Source organism: Pristiophorus japonicus, chromosome 25 (genome assembly GCF_044704955.1).
Source record: "Pristiophorus japonicus isolate sPriJap1 chromosome 25, sPriJap1.hap1, whole genome shotgun sequence".
Classification (NCBI taxonomy): Eukaryota; Metazoa; Chordata; class Chondrichthyes; family Pristiophoridae; genus Pristiophorus; species Pristiophorus japonicus.
Genome location: NC_092001.1, coordinates 3,647,157 through 3,668,174, shown reverse-complemented (window position 1 = coordinate 3,668,174; position 21,018 = coordinate 3,647,157). Strand labels below are relative to the sequence as shown.

Genomic DNA, 21,018 nt, shown 5'->3' with positions numbered 1-21,018 from the left:
TGGCATTGGGAGGGGCGGGTTCATAACGGGGATGTGAAAACAACAATGCTAATTTTGAAATCCAAGCATTGCTTCAGCGAGAGCCAATATCGGTGAGTGAGCATCAGGGTGCTGGGTGAAAGGGATTGATGCGAATTTGGATACAGCCACAGAGTTTTGGATTGACCTCAAGTTTACGTAGGGTAGATCGTGGGAGGCCATAAGGAGAGCGTTGGAGTAGACAAGTATGATAACGAAGGCATGGTCAGGATTTCAGCAGCAGATTGGTGAAGGTAACGGCAGTGACGGGCGACATTGCGGATGGGGGACACTCCTCAAGGAGACAGCACGGGAGCAAAAGTTTGGCACCGAAGTGGGAGGGAGTTGGTGAAATGCAGTCACCGGCATCGATTAAGAGCCTCAGCTATAGTTTAATTTAATTGAATTATGAGCTTTTCTATGGAGGACAAGAGGCAACGAAGTTACCTGAGGGCAGCAGAAAAGCTGGAAAGGAGGACGAGAGGAAATACTTGCATTGTGTTTGGTCTCCCAGACTACTCATATTTCAATAAGTGAATGGTTCACATCCGCTGTTGGGGTGTAAATAATGGAAGTGAAATAAATATTATCAGGGTTTCAATCTATCATTACATGAATGTTAAATGGAGATACGATGTGACTTAAATAATAAGGTGTGTGATTCTTATGTAAATCAGAATGTTATCGGAAGTTTGCAGATTCGAGTCTTGCCCTAGATGCATTATACACTTGTTAATTCTATTTTAACTTTATAAAACCAAACTTCATGTCCAATCATTAGCTTGATGAACGGTTGGCGAACAGCGGCGTACATAAAAGGTGATATTTCACGAATCTCCAGAAAAATATATTCCACTGAGGAGGAAACGGCGAAAGAGAAAAGATAGCCTTCCGTGGATAACGAAAGAAAGAAGGGACGGAATCCAATTAAAGACAAGGACATACAATGTGGCCAAAACTAGTGGGAGGCTGAAGATTGGGAAGCGTTTAAAAGCCAACAATGATTGACAGAAAAATGACTAGATCTCGGTGGATAATCTTATAATCAGAAGCCGCCCATTTTCAACTGAAATGAGGAGAAATGTCTTATATCAGTGGGTTTGGATCTGAAGAATTCGCTGCCCCAGAGTGCTACGGAGGCTGGTTCATTGAATTTATTTAATGGGAAGATAGACAGATTTTTGAGTGTTATTGATTTAATGGGTTTTAGAGAGCGGGCAAGGATGTGTAGCTGGGTCATGAGCAGATCCGCCATGATCTTAATGATGGATTGGAGCTGGCTGCAGTTGTCAAGTGGACTACTCCTGCGCCAATTGCTTATGTTGTTATGCTCATTTTCGAAAGAAACATTGGAATTACTTCAGCATCAACAAACAGATTGAAATTGAGATAAGCGCAGCGAGAGATAGCGGCAAAATCGGGTCAGATGGCAGAATCGGGTGATGGTTAGATCCAAAACAGCCTCCGAATCCAAAATTCAGTGACAGGTTGCTGACTGATTTCAGTCAGTGGAGGCAAGTCAGTAAAGTAGCGATTCGGCTTCGTGGCTTAGCTGGTCAAAGCACATGTCTAATAAACAGCCAATCTTGGGTTGAACCATCAGCAGGTGCTAATTTTTTTTCACAATGCATGACAGGCGAATTTCTCCCCGCGTGAAAGGGATTTTAAGGTTACCTACCACCGCACCAGTTGCCATTCAGGACGAACACTCCAGTCGCTGCAAGGTGTAGGTCGAATTCCACTGCTGCCATAATTTCTGGGGGTGATAATTTTTTGCCTCATCAATAAAATCCAAATAGTGCTGTGTGTGACTTTGTTTCTGTCAGAGTAATGTTGCAGGAGCTGATGTGGCATGCCGTGATCGTATAGTGGTTAGTACTCTGCGTTGTGGCCGCAGCAACCTCGGTTCGAATCCGAGTTACGGCACAGTTTTCTTTTTGTCTTTTGTCCTCTGCGGCACCCACTGATAAAACACAGCAAAACATCAATCTTTACTTTATTAACAAGTATTCTTTTGTTGCTATGAGAAACATGTTTACTCATTCAAACGGACCTGTTGTCTCAGCTTTTTCTGTCTTACAGATACAATAGCCCGTTGTTTAAAATACTCCCCCCAATAGCCCTAGTGGTGCAGTCGTGGCTGCGTGGGTTAATCGAAAAGACGCCTGACTTTGATACCAAAAAAGTTCTGTCATGGGCGTTTAATTAGACCGGTCACTCGTTTCTTTTTCTCTGCTTTGAATCTGCTTCACAATGTAACATTTCTGGCGCTCCCTCAACTGAAGCAACGGAAGGCTTGTTACTGACAGACGCAAGTTGCACACTTTCTACTTTGTTGCAACTTGATGCATGGGCAGGACAAGCGTTGAGTTCCGTTTGTCGCTGTGGATTGCAGTTTGGATGCAAAAAACATAAAGCTAAATGACTGATTACACTCTAGCAGTAAAACGAAGTGGCCGAATGGTTCATGCAAAGGTCTGCTAATGCATTGTGCACTACATGCTCGGATGCAAATGTAATCCTCGTTGTTATTGCCTTGAATATTTGATGCTTCCGTTTGTTTTGTTAATCACCGTAAGCTTAATGTCCAAATTCATCTTTTGCTCCAAATATGCTGCATTCAGCTCATGTCCTTTCTCAAATTACGAATATTTAAATTAAAAGGAAAACATTTGTAGGATTATGGGGAGTGGAACTATTTTTTATCTCTCTCACGGATACAGCACAGGCAGGATGGGCGTAAAATGTTATTCTTTACCGACAGAATATGAGATTTCAATACGCAATGAGTTGCGTTGTTTATTTTTATCTGAGGCTCGTTGGTATAGCGATTTGATTATCGCTTTGGGATTTTCAACGTTGAAATGTGACAGATCCTGGTTGCAATTCCCGGACGGTTGTCACAATGGTTTAGCCAAAAATCACATTTTCACAGCCGGAAGGCACTGCAGAAAAGATCAATAATTTAAGTTAAAATGTGTGAATTCGCACCATATTTTGTACATCGTCCGAAATCACAGAACTTCACAGGAGCAACGTTCAAACCAACCAATTGAGTAAAGTAATTGGATTCCGTGTATCTGCGACTTTGTGTCTCATTGGATGTGTTACACACTTGGGGGTGTGAAGAGGCAGAGCATGAGGAGCGGATGTTCAAAGAGCGGGAGCAGAGAGGAGCGGCTGTTTGCAGAGCGGGAACAGAGAGGAGCGGCTGTTTACGGAGCGGGAGCAGAGAGGAGTGGCCGGTTACAGAGCGGGAGCAGAGACGAGCGGTTGTTTAAAGAATGGGAGCAGACAGGAGCGGCTGTCAACAGAGCAGGAGAACAACTGAGTGGCAGTGCCTGGTGCTGGACCTGTGACGTTTTCGAGCAGTTGCTGAAGAAATTCTTTTTCAGCTTCTGAAGTACTTTGCTGTGCATTATTGTGCTTCACTTTGTATTTAAAATGCAATGATTAATTTTGCTGGCTTGATGATTAAATAACAAAATTGTTATGTATGTAACTATGTTATACTTGCCTTCAAAGGGGCGCGATTGTTGGATTCCTAATTGTCACCTGCACACTAGTGCAGCCAAATGCAGCGCCCGTATAAAAGATTGGCTGCCATGATGCTTAGGCACCCGAGAGTTGTAATACAAAATTCTTAATGAAGAAAACGCTGAAAAACAGGCTCTCTAGTCTAGACTGATCTAAATGATCACGTGGAAACCCGGCGATAACGGAAGAACATTTACCAGGAACAAGCGGCTGGTCACGTGACCTCGATGTTAACGACTCTCCATTTGTCCTGAATTACAGTCATGGTTACAAGTGGATTGCTGGCTCGGTTTTTGCCAAGGAAGGGAATAGGGTGTTTATAATCAAACTGTTAAATGCCGAAACGTTCAGAAAGCATTTAGATCAGACCGATTTGCGATTTACTGACAACCAGGTACGACTTGAAGAGGACATCACCATCGACGATCCACCAACACACACACAACCAGCAATCGAATTCATTGTCAATCACAATGATGAATCTACCGTTCCTGACAATCTGGTCAGACCAGCCGCGTTGCAGCGCAGAAATAGTCCGGCGAACTCACACTGGCCAGGGTTTGAATTTAGACCATCAACCAGGCGGCGAAAGGCTCTGGATCGCTTCATCTTGTAAATAACTTGTACCGAAGGTGGGAGTGATGGTTTGCATATGACGATGTAATACTTGCCACCAAAGGGCGCGATTATTGGAGTCTTAATCGTCCCCTACACACACGTGCAGGGCCTGTATAAAGTGATGTCTGGCATGTTGCTTAGGCACTCTGGAGTTGTAATAAAAGAAGGCTAATGACACACTAAGTTTAGCTCACTATACTCAGCCTCGTGGAGTTCTTCTACACACGACAAAAACAATGTAAGCTTTGGTGTTTCAGGGGTAGAATACTCGCCTACCACGCGGTTATTCTGCAAACAATAACCATAACACATCCCTTAAAGATTGTTGCAATATAAAGTGTAAATTAATAAAATATGTGTGCGAAAATCGAAAGTAACAGATCACTTGATTCTGAGAATATTTATTTCACCAACAACGATCAGCTCTTCCTTCAAATTGGGGCTGGCCCAATGAAAACGTGCGATCTAGACGTGATTGGGACCCGCTGCCGTCTGATCTGGAATCAGAACCGCTACCATGCTGCACAAGGTCCAAAGCCGACAAGAGCAACCGCATCGAAAGGAACGGTATAGACAAGACATGCTGACAATACACTGAAGGTCAGGCAGTATCCGTGGGGAGCGAAACCATTTAAAATTTCAGGTCGATGATGGTTCCTCACAACATGTCTTTTGGAGGGTGATGTGAGGAGCGGCTGTTTAAATGTGGAGCAAAGAAGACGCGGGTCCGATTCTCGGACAATGAAAATCCCCGGTTTTACTAATGAATTTCAGTAAACAAATTAAATTAAAAAATTTACATGAAGCACTGCACAAAGAAAACTCTCATTTGTGGGTTTCAGCCCGTCATATCACGGTCTGTGACGCTGCTCCATTTGCCTTGGAATCCAGGTGCTGCATATATCGGCCAGATGGAGACTATCTTCATCCTAAGAGAGTTCAGTTATTGAATTTCTTGTGACATGAAAGATGACTGCTCTAATTGCTCAATGCAGCAACAAATGTATATAAAAATCGGCTTTTGACCAATCTGCATAGCTCGATTGCGACGCTGGGCAGTGTATGTTTAAATTCTTTCAACTGTTGGCTGTTTTATTGTTTTAACAAGATGACTATGTCATCAGCTAAGCGATGGTTGGCAATGACGTTAGCACAACACACGGCATGACAGAAGCTGGTGATTGCTGGATAGACCACTGCCTAATCCACTCTGTTTTTTAAATTAATGTAGACTGAAAACAACAGCGGGAGCAGAAACGTTGGCGCAAGAAAACCAAAGCTGGAGCACTGAAATACGCTTCAAATGAAGCCTATTCAGACAGCGCCCCAAAAACAACTTCAGGAATTCCAGTCAACCGGAGACACAGAGTGTCCAAAGTGATTGGTCTGCGTTCAAGGCCTCTGTCGTTAGCACCTGTGTCAGACGCTTGATAAATCAATCAGGAAACATCAAGACTGGTTCGACAAGAATAAGCAGATGATCCAGGAGCTAATAAACCAAAAAGGAAAGGCATTCTTGAATTGGAAACAGCAGCAAAACTCGAGAGCAAGAAAGCAGTTATTTAGACGACTGAATGTCGAGGTGAAAGATAAAACTAACGACGTAATGAACAGATGATGAGGGGAAATAGCGCAGGAGATCAAGCAGCTTGCTGATGAATGCAGTGTGCATGGATTCATTGGCGCAGTCAAGACCAACCACCGTCCAAGCAGTGAAGGTTGCACCCAATAAAGGGCCAGGAACGGAAAAGACAAGAGGCAGTCAGTGCCGTCTAGAAGGCATATTGCGAGATCTCCTTTACAGAGACTCTGTCTTTGACATAAGTGTCACCGATTCCATCCGAAAGCATGCTATGCACCACGAGCTCAGCATAACCACAGCCCTGCATGAATTTCAAAAGGTTATCCGATAATTGAAGAACAACAAAGTCTCATGAGCACATGAGGAATCCAAGCTGCAGCACTAAATCATGGCGGGGAATTACTTTTGGCGCGAATGCAAGAAATCATTTCTCTCATTTGCAATGCAGAGGGCATGCCAGGGGATCTCGGAGACGCTGTAATCATGGCCATCCTCAAGAAAGGTGTAAGTCCGATTGCGGTAATTATGACGAGTTTCCCTGCTGTCTGCCCAAGGGAAAGTCATCAGAAGAATCCTCCTCAATCACCTTCTCCCAGTGACTGAAGATTGATAGATTCGCGGTGCTAATTCATCCAACTAAGGGGAGTAGTGGTCATGATCTTCACCGCGCGCTAAATTTCAGAAAAACGCAGGGAGTAGCATCGAATTCTGGACACCAACTACTTTGACCTCAAAAAAGCCTTCGACTCCGTCAACGGTGAGGGATTATGGAGTGTCCTCTTCAAATTTAGCTGCCCTCAAAATTATTTCATGACATGAAGCCGTGATGCTGAACAACGGATTCACCACACACGTGCGAACCGTTCTGAAGCAAGGCTGAGCCATCATACCAAAGCTCTTCTAGATCTTACTTTCTGCACTGATCCATTTCACTCTCAATATGCTCTCCACTACTTTTGACCTAATGTACAGCATAAATGGAAAATTTTCCAAACTACGTCACCTCCAGTCCAGATCCAAAGTCGTTCCACCATTTGCGATTTAATTATAGTATGCAGAGGATGCTTGCGTCTGTGCACAGTGGGAGGTTGAGCTCCATACCTTCGTCAATACCTGCAGCGAAGCGTACGTAAGCATGGGCATTACATTAACCATCCATAAGACAAAGGTTTTCGACCAACCTGCACCGCCACAGAGTTCGGCCATCTTATTATCAAGGTCCATGACGAGGCCTTGGACAATGTAGACTATTTTGCATACATCGGAACGCTCATGTCAACAAGGGAAGACGTCGATGACAAAGTCCAACACCGCCGTCAGTATACCAGTGCAACGTTCTGTCGCCTGAGGAAGAGAGTGTTCAATGAGCAGAATCTGAAGCCCGGCACCAATCACAATGCATGCAGGGCAGTAGTGATGTTCCCACTCTGACATGCTTCAAAGTCATGGCCGGTATACAGCAGTCACTTCAACGCACTGGAGATGTAGCAACAATGCTTTCTCGGCAAGTTCCTGCAAATACATTGGCAGGATAGGCACACCAGCGGCCGTATTCTCTCTCAGGCAAACATCCCCAGCATGGAAGCATTGATCATACTCCATCATCTCTGATGGACAGGGGACTTCGTCCTCATGTCCGATATTAAACTGGCAAAAAAGATGCTCGACTCAGAGCTGCAACAGGCCAAGCGAAACAATGGTGGCAGAAGAAATTCTTCAAGGACACTCTCAAAATATCTTTGAAAAATAGCAATATTCCCACCGACTTCTAGGAATCTTTGGACCTAGACGGCTCAAATTGAGGCAGAAACATTTGGCAAGGCGCCAAACACCTCAGGTCTCTTCACTGGAATCACGGAGAAGCCAAGCGCACACAGGGGAAGGAGCCCACGGCAACGCAAGCACCCCACCTATCCGTCCTTTCAACCACCGTCTGCCCCAGTGGTGACAAGGAATGTGGTTCTCGCATTTTCTCATCACTCACCTGAGAACAAGCATGAATGAGGAAGCAAGTCATCCTCGACTACGAGCGAGTGTCTAAGAGAAGACTCATAGGGGAAGACGGAAATACATCGATGTATTAAAGGAGAGCATATAAACGCATACGAGTGGTGATGTTGAAGGGGTTAGATCAAGATGGGAGGAAGCAAGTCCTTCAGGAGTATAAACACAGACACTGACCTAATTGGCCGAATGGCAGTTTATGTGCTTAAAATATTTGTATGATATTTTGTGTATCAGTAACCTTTATAATTCCAATACAACTAACACATATTCAATTCTGATACTTGACTGATATATGAGAGATGTATCCTCTCCATGTATTCTCTCTAACACACCGTGCCCACTGAAGTTCCGATATACACAGCACATTTCCCAATATGCAATGGTTTCATTCTATGAATATAATCGCTGAACACTCAGTACACATTCACGTTCCAATATGCACAGCCCATGACCGGATATCGATTCATTTTACAGATGGGAGCGATTTCTCTTGTGACTATACAGGCATTAGTCAGTACCTGTTATATTTCCAACATATTGAGCCGATGCCCAATATTGATTTTAATGTTATGGGAGAGAATTATCTTCGCAATATTCCTCCATTTAGTGACGCACCAACTTGGATGGTAATAGGCCAGTAAAGAAACAAAAGATGCTCCACGGAAAGTGCTGTTTGGAACAGCAGAACGATTACCAGCAACTGTTGTCCGAGAGCGGGAGCGCTGGTTAAGATACGATTTATTGAACTTACTGTTGAGACCAGAAGGTTGTAAAGTGCCGAATGGAATGATATGGTCCGCAATCCATTTACTCAGTACAGGAAGTCTGGCCAAACCGGTTTGATTCCTGGCCAAAACAGAACCCTGTACGCCTTGTATTGGGCATTATGGGACCAATACAAAAGCCAACTTCTCACATCTTTTCAGCAATAGAAAATCAAGCCTGACTGATATTCTGGGCAGCGGGTGTTTCATTAAGTTGCACGGTTGACGCTGAATGTAAGTTGCTCCCAAATCAGCGAGCTCTTGAACACAGAAAGCAAAATTTCAATGTCCTGCATTGGCCTGAATCGAAAACGTGTATAAGACATTCAATGAGAGACATAGACGAATACACATGGAATCGTTAACTTTACTGAGTAAGTTGAATTTCATATCGCTCCTCTGCTGATCTGGGATTTCAGTGGATCTGTGAAAATGGCACGAGATCACGAAAATTTAATTTAAAATATTTATGTTTTCTGGAAAGTCCACCGGATTCGATAAGCTGTTTTTTTTTACTAGAATTGAGCCTCGTTCATCCGCGGTTTGAACTCGGGACTGCTTGCAACTAAGTTGTAAGATCCCGAAAGACAGAATCATGCCCATAAAACAAAGCAACCGTATTGAAATTTCAGATTTTGAAGAAACTGCGTAGGTTATTACGCCCATCGTGCCTGTGCTGGCTCTGTGAAAATCTCACACCCCTTGGTCCGATAAAGGTTATCCGTTTAAAGTATGTGTTAATAATTTGAGACGTGATATGAATCGAATGTTGCATTCTTGGGATATAAAGGTGAATTTAGACATGAGGTTTAAGGTGAATGACAAAATACGATAGGTATAGAAAGTTTGTGCAAAAGTGATAAAAATGGGATTCGAAGCCACCCCTGCAGAGCACAATAGATTTATAGTCTATCAACTCGACCTCTCGACCAATTCCTCTCCGTGGTAAATTATGATTAGCCATTACATTTCCTGCTTTTTGCATCCGAAATAAATCAGCTGTGGCAAAGTCCCCTTCGCCGCTTGTCCTCTCCATACACCTTGATCGACAATGTTAAAAATGTACAACCAGCTTCTGTAAGTAAAAGGCCTTCCGGTACTCCAGGCGAGGGAGTATCACAAATGGCCGGTTTTGAGACAGAATCAGAACAGAAAAGAAACATTTTCGACTGGTGAGTTAAATGACGATGACAGGATTACATTAGCCTCGACGTCAGGGGCGTTATCCTTTTGACCAGCCGGCCGCTGCCGTCGCCAGAAGTATTGTTATGGAGCGAATTGTGAGTAAAGGGTTATTGATTGTGGAAGGCAGAAAAAGCTGTGAGGTGAGGCGGGTTTAAAGGAGAAAAAAGGTTTTCAACACCAACAAAATAGTATTTGTTTCATGCAGTGAGGTCTAAAATTTCGCTGAACTCTATCAGCAGGATCTGCAGAGAACAAATGATATAAAGTAAGCTGTGTTGTAACTCGGATTCAAACCAAGGTTGCTGCGGCCACAAAGCAGAATGCGAACCACTATACGATCACTGTGCCACACATCTTCGACTGAAACTCTGCTCTGAACAGAGCACAGTCTCACACATCACTTAGAAAGGATCAATTTTTTTGAAGAGGCCCAAATCAGCCCCACCAGAAATGATCACAGCGGTGGAATCCGACCCACGCACCGCAGATACTGCAGTGTTCGTCCAGAATTGGATCTAATGTAGCCGTAGTTACATGTAAAATGATTGTAGGCGCGTTCACACAGACAGAAGTCGCTAATCGTGGGTTATAACGACAGAAAAGGGCAGGCCCATTGTAAATCGATGCCAGGATCTTTTATTGACTCGACAGGCGCTTCGACCAGTTAAGCCATGGAGTCAAATCATGCCTTTGATGCATTGCCTCCAGGAACTGATATCTAGCAGATACCTGTCACTATCGGTTGAAGTCTGAGACCGTTTTTACATCAATGCGTCATTGTTGTCTAATTCGCCATGTGTGCCGATGATGTCTCGCGGCTTGTATCTCTGTGTCAAACTTTGAATTGAATTGGAATGGATACCTGATTTTGTTTCCGACATGAATAAAAAGTGGGGATCACACAATTCCTACTCTGACATTGGGAAAATAATTTCCCAACATTTATAAAATTATATTGTTTATTGTGATACAGTAATTACAATATTCCATATTTAAAGATTTTGGTTTAATTCTGTTGAAGGCGACACTATGACACCTAGACGCTTTAAAGAATCCTCATTATTTGACGGCAGAAGCTTTATCTTTGCACCTTATAGTGATTCCCAACAGATAAATACAGATTTCAAGCAGAAAAAACGTTTTTGTAGAAAGGGTTCTGAAACTATGGTGTGCACTGGCCCAGAGCAACAGATTTAAAACAAGGTTTAAAAATGGCAGCGTGTTGGAGGAATTGGAGAGAGAGGCAAGAGAACCACAAGTTGGTCACAAAGCAACTTCAAGAAGCTCTCCCTGACCAGAGCATTGCTGCGGATGGCATGGATTTTTTGCTGTTAAAAATTAATAAAATGCAAGGTTTATTTGCAGGTGTTTCTGTTTCTATCATGTTGCAGTCATTGGCTATTAGAAATAGGAGGGGACCATTCAGCCCTCGAGCCTGTTCTGCCAATTAAGTATATCACGGCTGATATATGTGATTTGCCTGTGATAATTCCATAAATTTTAATATTCTCTACTTACAAAAATCTACAAATCTGTCCTTTGAAATTGTCGATTGACTCCCAGCCTCAAATTCTTTGTAGGGAATAGAGTTCCAGTTTTTCGCTGCGCAATGTGTGAGAAACTGCTTCCTCACTTTTCACTGAATGGGATATCTCTAATTTTTGAGTTTTCCCCAATTGAGCTGGACACTCACACCAGAGTGCATAATTTATCTCGATCTTACAGTTATTTTTATCCAGCTCTGCCCGAAGTCCACACCCTAGAACATTAACTATTCCTCTGACCATGTCTCTCGCATTTAGGTTTGAGCTCTTGCCTCTCTACCCGATGATTCTCTGCACCCAATATGAGCAAACGGGTATTTAACCGGGGCATACATTTAATGTAGTTGGTAGAAGGATTCTAGGGGAGATAAGTAAATAGTTCTTCAACCAGCGAGAGCTGGGAGTCTGGAACTCACTGCCTGAATAGATGGTAGATGCATTTTTTTTAAGTACTTGGATGTGCTCTTAAAGAGATGTCATCTGCCTATCCCTATTCCTACAGTTGTAACCCATCCATGGACCGCCTATTTCTTATCCCTAATACGGTAAACCGTCGTTCGACAGCTTGACTCTCTGTCGACCGTTGTACCCGATCCATGGGCCGCCTATTGCTATCCTTATCTATGTAAACAATGCATAGAAACATAGAAACATAGAAAAATAGGTGCAGGAGCAGGCCATTCAGCCCTTCTAGCCTGCACCGCCATTCAATGAGTTCATGGCTGAACATGAAACTTCAGTACCCCCTTCCTGCTTTCTCGCCATAACCCTTGATCCCCCGAATAGTAAGGACGTCATCTAACTCCCTTTTGAATATATTTAGTGAATTGGCCTCAACTACTTTCTGTGGTAGAGAATTCCACAGGTTCACCACTCTCTGGGTGAAGAAGCTTCTCCTCATCTCGGTCCTAAATGGCTTACCCCTTATCCTCAGACTGTGACCCCTGGTTCTGGACTTCCCCAACATTGGGAACATTCTTTCTGCATCTAACCTGTCTAAACCCGTCAGAATTTTAAACGTTTCTATGAGGTCCCCTCTCATTCTTCTGAACTCCAGTGAATACAAGCCCAGTTGATCCAATCTTTCTTGATAGGTCAGTCCCGCCATCCCGGGAATCAGTCTGGTGAACCTTCGCTGCACTCCCTCAATAGCAAGAATGTCCTTCCTCAAGTTAGGAGACCAAAACTGTACACAATACTCCAGGTGTGGCCTCACCAAGCCCCTGTCCAACTGTAGCAACACCTCCCTGCCCCTGTTTTCAAATCCCCTCGCTATGAAGGCCAACATGCCATTTGCTTTCTTAACCGCCTGCTGTACCTGCATGCTAACCTTCAATGACTGATGTACCATGACACCCAGGTCTCGTTGCACCTTCCCTTTTCCTAATCTGTCACCATTCAGGTAATAGTCTGTCTCTCTGTTTTTACCACCAAAGTAGATAACCTCACATTTATCCACATTATACTTCATCTGCCATGCATTTGCCCACTCACCTAACCTATCCAAGTCACTCTGCAGCCTAATAGCATCCTCCTCGCAGCTCACACTGCCACCCAACTTAGTATCATCCGCAAATTTGGAGATACTGCATTTAATCCCCTCGTCTAAATCATTAATGTAAAATGTAAACAGCTGGGGCCCCAGCACAGAACCTTGCGGCACTCCACTAGTCACTGCCTGCCATTCTGAAAAGTACCCGTTTACTCCTACTCTTTGCTTCCTGTCTGACAACCAGTTCTCAATCCACGTCAGCACACTACCCCCAATCCCATGTGCTTTAACTTTGCACATTAATCTCTTGTGTGGGACCTTGTCGAAAGCCTTCCCAAAGTCCAAATATACCACATCAACTGGTTCTCCTTTGTCCACTTTACTAGAAACATCCTCAAAAAATTCCAGAAGATTTGTCAAGCATGATTTCCCTTTCACAAATCCATGCTGACTTGGACCTATCATGTCACCATTTTCCAGATGCACTGCCATGACATCCTTAATAATTGATTCCATCATTTTACCCACTACTGAGGTCAGGCTGACCGGTCTATAATTCACTGTTTTCTCTCTCCCTCCTTTTTTAAAAAATGGGGTTACATTGGCTACCCTCAACTCCATTGGAACTGATCCAGAGTCAATGGAATGTTGGAAAATGACTGTCAATGCATCCGCTATTTCCTAGGCCACCTCCTTAAGTACTCTAGGATGCAGTCCATCAGGACCTGGGGATATATCGGCCTTCAATCCCATCAATTTCCCCAACACAATTTCCCGACTAATAAAGATTTCCCTCAGTTCCCCCTCCTTACTAGACCCTCTGACCCCTTTTATATCCGGAAGGTTGTTTGTATCCTCCTCAGTGAATACCGAACCAAAGTACTTGTTCAATTGGTCTGCCATTTCTTTGTTCCCCGTTATGACTTCCCCTGATTCTGACTGCAGGGGACCTACGTTTGTCTTCACCAACCTTTTTCTCTTTACATACCTATAGAAACATTGGAATCCGCCTTAATGTTCCCTGCAAACTTCTTCTCGTACTCCATTTTCCCTGCCCTAATCAAACCCTTTGTCCTCCTCTGCTGAGTTCTAAATTTATCCCAGTCCCCAGGCTCGCTGCTATTTCTGGCCAATTTGTATGCCACTTCGTTGGCTTTAATACTATCCCTGATTTCCCTAGATAGCCACGGTTGAGCCACCTTCCCTTTTTTATTTTTACGCCAGACAGGAATGTATAATTGTTGTAATTCATCCATGCGGTCTCTAAATGTCTGCCATTGCCCATCCACAGTCAACCCCCTAAGTATCATTCGCCAATCTATCCTAGCCAATTCACGCCTCATACCTTCAAAGTTACCCTTCTTTAAGTTCTGGACCATGGTCTCTGAAATTACTGTTTCATTCTCCATCCTAATGCAGAATTCCACCATATTATGGTCACTCTTCCCCAAGGGGCCTCGCACAATGAGATTGCTAATTAATCCTCTCTCATTACACAACACCCAGTCTAAGATGGCCTCCCCCCTAGTTGGTTCCTCAACATATTGGTCTAGAAAACCATCCCTTATGCACTCCAGGAAATCCTCCTCCACCGTATTGCTTCCAGTTTGGCTAGCCCAATCTATATGCATATTAAAGTCACCCATTATAACTGCTACACCTTTATTGCATGCACCCCTAATTTCCTGTTTGATGCCCTCCCCAACATCCCTATTACTGTTTGGAGGTCTGTACACAACTCCTACTAACGTTTTTTGCCCTTTGGTGTTCTGCAGCTCTACCCATATAGATTCCACATCATCCAAGCGAATGTCTTTCCGAACTATTGCATTAATCTCCTCTTTAACCAGCAATGCTACCCCACCTCCTTTTCCTCTTATTCTATCCTTCCTGAATGTTGAATACCCCTGAATGTTGAGTTTCCAGCCCTGATCATTCTGGAGCCACGTCTCCGTAATCCCAATCACATCATATTTGTTAACATCTATTTGCACAATTAATTCATCCACCTTATTGCGGATACTCCTTGCATTAAGACACAAAGCCTTCAGGCTTGTTTTATTAACACCCTTTGTCCTTTTAGAATTTTGCTGTACAGTGGCCCTTTTTGTTCTTTGCCTTGGGTTTCTCTGCCCTCCACTTTTCCTCATCTCCTTTCTGTCTTTTGCTTTTGTCTCCTTTTTGTTTCCCTCTGTCTCCCTGCATTGGTTCCCATCCCCCTGCCATATTCGTTTAAATCCTCCCCAACAGCACTAGCAAACACTCCCCCTAGGACATTGGTTCCGGTCCTGCCCAGGTGCAGACCGTCCGGTTTGTACTGGTTCCACCTCCCCCAGAACCGGTCCCAATGCCCCAGGAATTTGAATCCCTCCCTGCTGCACCACTGCTCAACCCTCGTATTCATCTGCGCTATCCTGCGATTCCTACTCTGACTATCACGTGGCACTGGTAGCAATCCCGAGATTACTACTTTTGAGGTCCTACTTTTTAATTTAGCTCCTAGCTCCTTAAATTCGTTTCGTAGGACCTCATCCCTTTTTTTACCTATGTCGTTGGTACCAATGTGCACCACGACAACTGGCTGTTCTCCCTCCCATTTCAGAATGTCCTGCACCCGCTCCGAGACATCCTTGACCCTTGCACCAGGGAAGCAACATACCATCCTGGCTATCCCTATCCCTATCCCTGCAACGCATCCATAGACCGCCTATTCCATTCACTATCTGCAAACCATCCATAGATCGTCTACCTCTATCCTCATCGATGTAACCCATCCAAGGATTGTCTATTCCTATACCATTCTCTGCAATCCTTCCATGGACCGACTATTCCCATTCCTATCGCTGAGGCCAATTTCTGGACTGCACATCCTTATCCGTATCTCTGCCACCCATTGATGCAGTCCCTATCCCTATCGCTATCGCTTTACCCCATCCAGAGACTGACGAATCATATCCCTATCGCTGTAACACAACACGGAATGCCTATTTTTATCCCTATCTCTGTAACCAATCCATGGACTCTCTATTCCTCTCCTTATCGCTGTGACTCATCCATGGACCGCCTATTACTATACCCATTTCTGCTACTCTTGCATGGACAACCTTTCCCTATGCCTTTATCTTTATCCCATACATCGACTGCCAATTCCTATCCTTGTCTCTGTAACGCAACATGGCCTGCCTATTCCTATCTCTATCTCTGTAACGCATCCATGGCCTGTCTATTCCAATAATTAGCGCTGTGACCCATCCATGGACAGCCTATTCCTATACCTATCTCCTCAATCCATGCATGGACTGCCTATCCCTAAGCCTATCTCTTTAACCCATCCATCGATTGTCTGGTCCTATACTTTTCGCTGTAACCCAATATGGCCTGCCTATTCCTATCCCTCTCTCTGTAACCCATCCATGGATTGCACATCCCGAATGCTATCACTGTAACCAATCCATGGATTGACTACTCCTATCCCTTGGTTTGGTTATTCCTTTCTTTCAAGCTTTGATCCGCCAATTGTCTACGTACTACTCTCCCTATCGCTGTAAAGCATCGACGGACAGTCGATCTGTATCCCTATTGCTGTAACATATCCATGGATTGACTAATACTATCCCCATCTCGGTAACCCATCCATGGTCCGCCTATTCCTATCCGTATCGCTTACAGCCACCCATAGACTGATGATCCCTAACTCTGTCCATCAACCATGAGCTACCTGCTCCGTTCAATATTTCGGTAGCCCATTCATGGACCGCCTATTCCTAAAGCTCTTGCTGAGACCAATGCAAAGACTGCCTATCCCTGTCTCTGTAACCCAACCATGGGTCACATGACAATATTATTTACTCTGTAACTAATCCAAGGACTGGCTATTCCTATCCCTTTCTCTGAAACCAAACGATGGACCACCTAACTCTATCCCTATTGCTGTAAGCCATCCATGGACCAGCAGCCCTATCCGTATCTCTGAAACCCATTCGTGCACCGCCTATGCCTATCTCTATCGGTGTAACCCAAACATGGATCGCCTATGCCTATCCTTTTCTCTGTAACTCCTCAGTGGAGTTTGCATTCCAATCCCTGGTTTAAGTCAACCATGGACTGCCTATCCCTATCCATTTCTCTGTAACCCATTCATGGATTGTGTATTCCAATCCCTATCTGTAACGCATCCATGGACTGCCTATCGCTATATCTCTAACCCATGCATGGACTGTTTATTCCAATCGATAGATATCTGAAACAAAACCATGGAACCCCTATCCCTAATTCCATCGACTGCCTATCCATATCTAACCGACCATGGATTGCCTATCCCTATCCCTATCGCTGTACCCTTCATGGACTGCCTATCCCTATCAGTGTAACCCATCCATCACCGCCTATCCCGATCGCTTTAATCTTCCATACCAGGGCTTCCAATGGGCCATCCTTTTGTCATAACCGAAGATTCCCCTCCACCTCAGTTGTCTTTGTCCTCGAACATGTTCGTCCCATTTCCCGCAATTCTGCTCGCGCTCATTCTCTCACGCATTCGCAAATAATAAGGGCTTAATCTTGCACTCAAATTCGACCCCACCATCCTGCACAATCAAAGGAACATCCACCATCAAGTCTGCCTCCTCAAGCGTGATTTAACCACCAAACTCTTCTTTCTCTCTCTTACCATTTCCATTGTGAAGACACTGCTTCTTGCGCGACAGCCAGGTCCTTTCCACAGTCACTCTAAGCAGCCCCTCTACTTCGCACGGCACCTTCTCAGGCAAGCGTAGGACATGCAGCACCGGATTGCTGCCTCCTCACTACCCACTGTCCAGGGCGCAAAACAAGACTTCCAGGTAAAACAGCATTTTACTTGTATTTCTTTCAATGTGTTATACTCTATTCGCTGCTCACCATGTGGTCTCCTCTGCACTGGGGAGACTAGATATAGATTGGGTGATCGCGTTGTGGAGCACCTCGGTTAAGGCGGCAAGCTTGACACTGAGCATCCGGTCACAAGGTATTTTAATTTTCCGCCGCACTCCCCCTCTGAGATTGAAGTTTTTGGTGAAAAAAAGCTCTCTATAAGCTGGAGGAAAGGAACCTCATCTTTCGATTCGGTAGTTTACGAACTTCTGTACTCAAGATTGGGTACAACAACTGAAGGTCATAAACACTGCTCCAATTTTTTTGGACACTAGCTGCTGCGAATGATTCTGAAGTTCCCATTTAGAGATCCACTAGACCCATCGTGTGTTTCTATACTTGGCCAATTTTATCCAATTTTGCTTTGCACAATCAATCCATTGATTCATTTCATCTCCTGCCTTCACTACTGTCACAGATATTCCCATGTGTTCCTTTTCCAGCCCACATCCGTTTCCCTGCCTCTGAACCTGTTTAATACCTGCTGCAACTCGAACTATTTCCAGTTGTGATGATTAGTCATCGATCTGACACGGTAAATTACGTCGTCTCCAGAAATATTTTCTAGCCTGCTGATTATGTCCAGGAATCTCTGTTTGAATTTCGGATTTTCAGCACCGCCATTACTTTCCTTTGGAAATATTCACATCAGCTCCTTGTTGTGAGGCACAGTGACCAAGCAGCAAGGTCTCCGTTTTATAAACTGAAAAGTGCAGAATCGACCCTCTCCATGCTTGCATAAAATGTTGCTTTTCAACCTCCTGTTGCCCCGACAGATGACGAATTGCAGCTAAATCTGCCAACACATGTGTCTGAAGATCCAGTGATTCGCCTGGATAGGTCGGAGATCGATACTGCTACCTGCGTTTTTTTTTTAATTGGCGTGCGGTGAAGATCATGTCCATTGTGCCCGTCAGTGGCCAGAATCAGTAATATGGATCTGCGGCTCGTCAGTCACTGGGAGAAGGGGATGAATGAGGATTCGTCCGATAACTTTCCATGGGGCAGACAGCAGGGAAAATCCTCGGTAATTACCGCAATCGGATTTATCGCCTTTCTTGAAGCTAGTCACGATTATAACGTCTCCTAAATCACCTGGTGCCCTCCTCATTCCAAATAAAATAAATGAGTTCATGGATTCGCGCTAACAGTAATTCCCCCCCATGAGTTAGTACTTCGGCTGGGATTCCATGTTCTTCTGAGGCCTTGTTGTGCTTCAATTATCGGATGGACTTTTGAACTTTGTGCCAAGCTGCGGTTTTTCTGAGTTGGTGACGGGTAGAATGCTGTCGGATGGAATTGAGGAGACTCATGTCGAAGGCAGAGTCTCTCATCAGCAGATCTCGAAGTACGCCTTCCAGCGGGCACTGACTGCTTCTCTGTCCTTGGTAATTATTCTTCCATTTCTGGCTCTTGGTGGGGTACACATTTCACTGCTTGAACGTAATTTGTCTTGACGGCGCTAATGAATGTATGCACGTCGTATTTGTCAGCTCGTTGCTGGATCTCCTGCGCTATTTCTACCCACCATCTGTTCTTTCGGTCGCGAGTTTTATCTTGGATTGCAGTCTTTAGACGTCTGAAGAACTGATTTCATGCTCTCGAATTGTGCATCTGTTTCCAATTCAAGAATGATTTGCACTCGTGGCTTATTAGCTCCTGGAGCTCCTGGTAATTCTCGTCGAAGCAGTCTTGCTGTTTCCTGATGGATTTATCAAGCGTCTCTACACAGGTGCTAAATATAGAGGCCTTCAGGGCAGACCAGGCACTGTGGACACTCTGCCTCTCTGGCTGACTGGAATTCTTGAAGTAGGTTGCGCGACGCTGTGGGAATAGAGCTTTCTTAATAGGTTTGTTGAGTGCTCCAGCGTTAGTTATCCTGCGCCAGCGTTTCTGTTCCCGATGCTGTTTGAGTCTACATTATTTTAATAACAGGGTGGATTAGGCGTTGGTCCATTTAGCAGTGATCAGCTACTGATATGGCGTGGGTGATGCTGACGTGGTTGCGATCCCTCGCCCAGGCAATGACATAGTCATGTTGTTGGATCAGTAAACCAGCCACCTTGTGAATGAATTGAAACATATACCGCCCAGCTTCGTAATCAAGCAATGCCGATTGGTCGAAAGCTGGTTTTTATCTATATCCTGTTGCTGCATTGAGCAATTAGTGCAGTTTGCTTTGTTGTCACCAGAAAACCAACAACTGTTTTTCAGATGAACATTGTCCCAGTCGGGCCGATATATGCAGTATGGGGATTGCAAAGCAAAAGGATCAGCGTCACAGACCAAGGTATGACTGTGTGAAACCTCCAAATGGCAGTTTTCTTTGTACAGCGCTTCATGTAACTTTTTAAAATTAATTTGTTTACTGAAATTCATTAGTAAAACCGCAGTAATAAAATTGGCCGGGAATCGAACTCTTACTTATCTACTCCCGCATTTAAGCAGCTGCTCCTCATTGCACCCTCCTCTATTTATGTCTTGAGTAACCATCATCGACCTGAAACGTGATCTCTTTTTGGCTCTCCACGGATACTGGCTGACCTTCTTGTATTTCCAGCTTTTTCTTTTTATCATCATCATAGGCAGTTTCTCATCAAGAGGATGACTTGCTTCCCCGCCAAAAAGCAATAGGTTCACAGGTGTAGCAATGAATTATCTGATATTCCAGATCCCATCCTAGATTGCGAAGGATGGAAGATGCATGTGCTTGAAATTTTTCACCTGTGGTGCCGTTGGACACCAGCCACCATACGGGTTTGACAGATCTAGGTCTTGATCCACTGACAAGGTATACGCAAGTCAAACTCGAACCCAGCTCTGCTATCCAAACCGAGCGCGAACATATATCTTTGTGTGCTCTGGCCCATGCTGCCCTTGGGCTCTCATCTCTTCTGAACACCAGTTTCCTGCCTCTCTTGGGCCCCCGGCCACTTCAATGTGTGGACTCCTGCCGCTCCTTCACCCCTCCTGCTGTGCCTGCTCGCACTTGAATCAGTGACCTGGCGTCACAGCCGTCGCCGTCCTGCAGCAGCACACGCTGCTCCCTGCAATGGCATGCGGCCACAAGCTTCCACCTCCAAAGGCCCCGGCCTGCCGATGGTCTTGCAGGATGGGACCGCGCCGATTTCCAGGCCAGGCCTCCGCACTCTGCTCGATCCTTCCTGTAGATGCAGCTGCATTTGCCGGCTTGAGAACTTGTGCTGCAATGGTAGCGGTTCTGATTCCAGATCAGACGGCAGCGGGTTCGAATCACGTCTAGATCACACGTTTTCAACGGTCCAGGCTCACTTTGAAGGAAGAGCTGTCCATTGTTGGTACAATAAATATTTTCAGAATCAAATAATCTGTTACTTTCGA

At 44.6% G+C, this 21,018-nt stretch overlaps 1 non-coding gene across 1 annotated transcript; it reads left to right on the top strand.

Moving 5' to 3' along the window:
- The first annotated feature begins 1,872 nt into the window (after positions 1-1,872).
- trnah-gug (transfer RNA histidin (anticodon GUG)) lies at positions 1,873-1,944 on the top strand. The gene has a single exon. It is a non-coding gene; the product is annotated as a tRNA-His (tRNA).
- Positions 1,945-21,018: the final 19,074 nt, after the last annotated feature.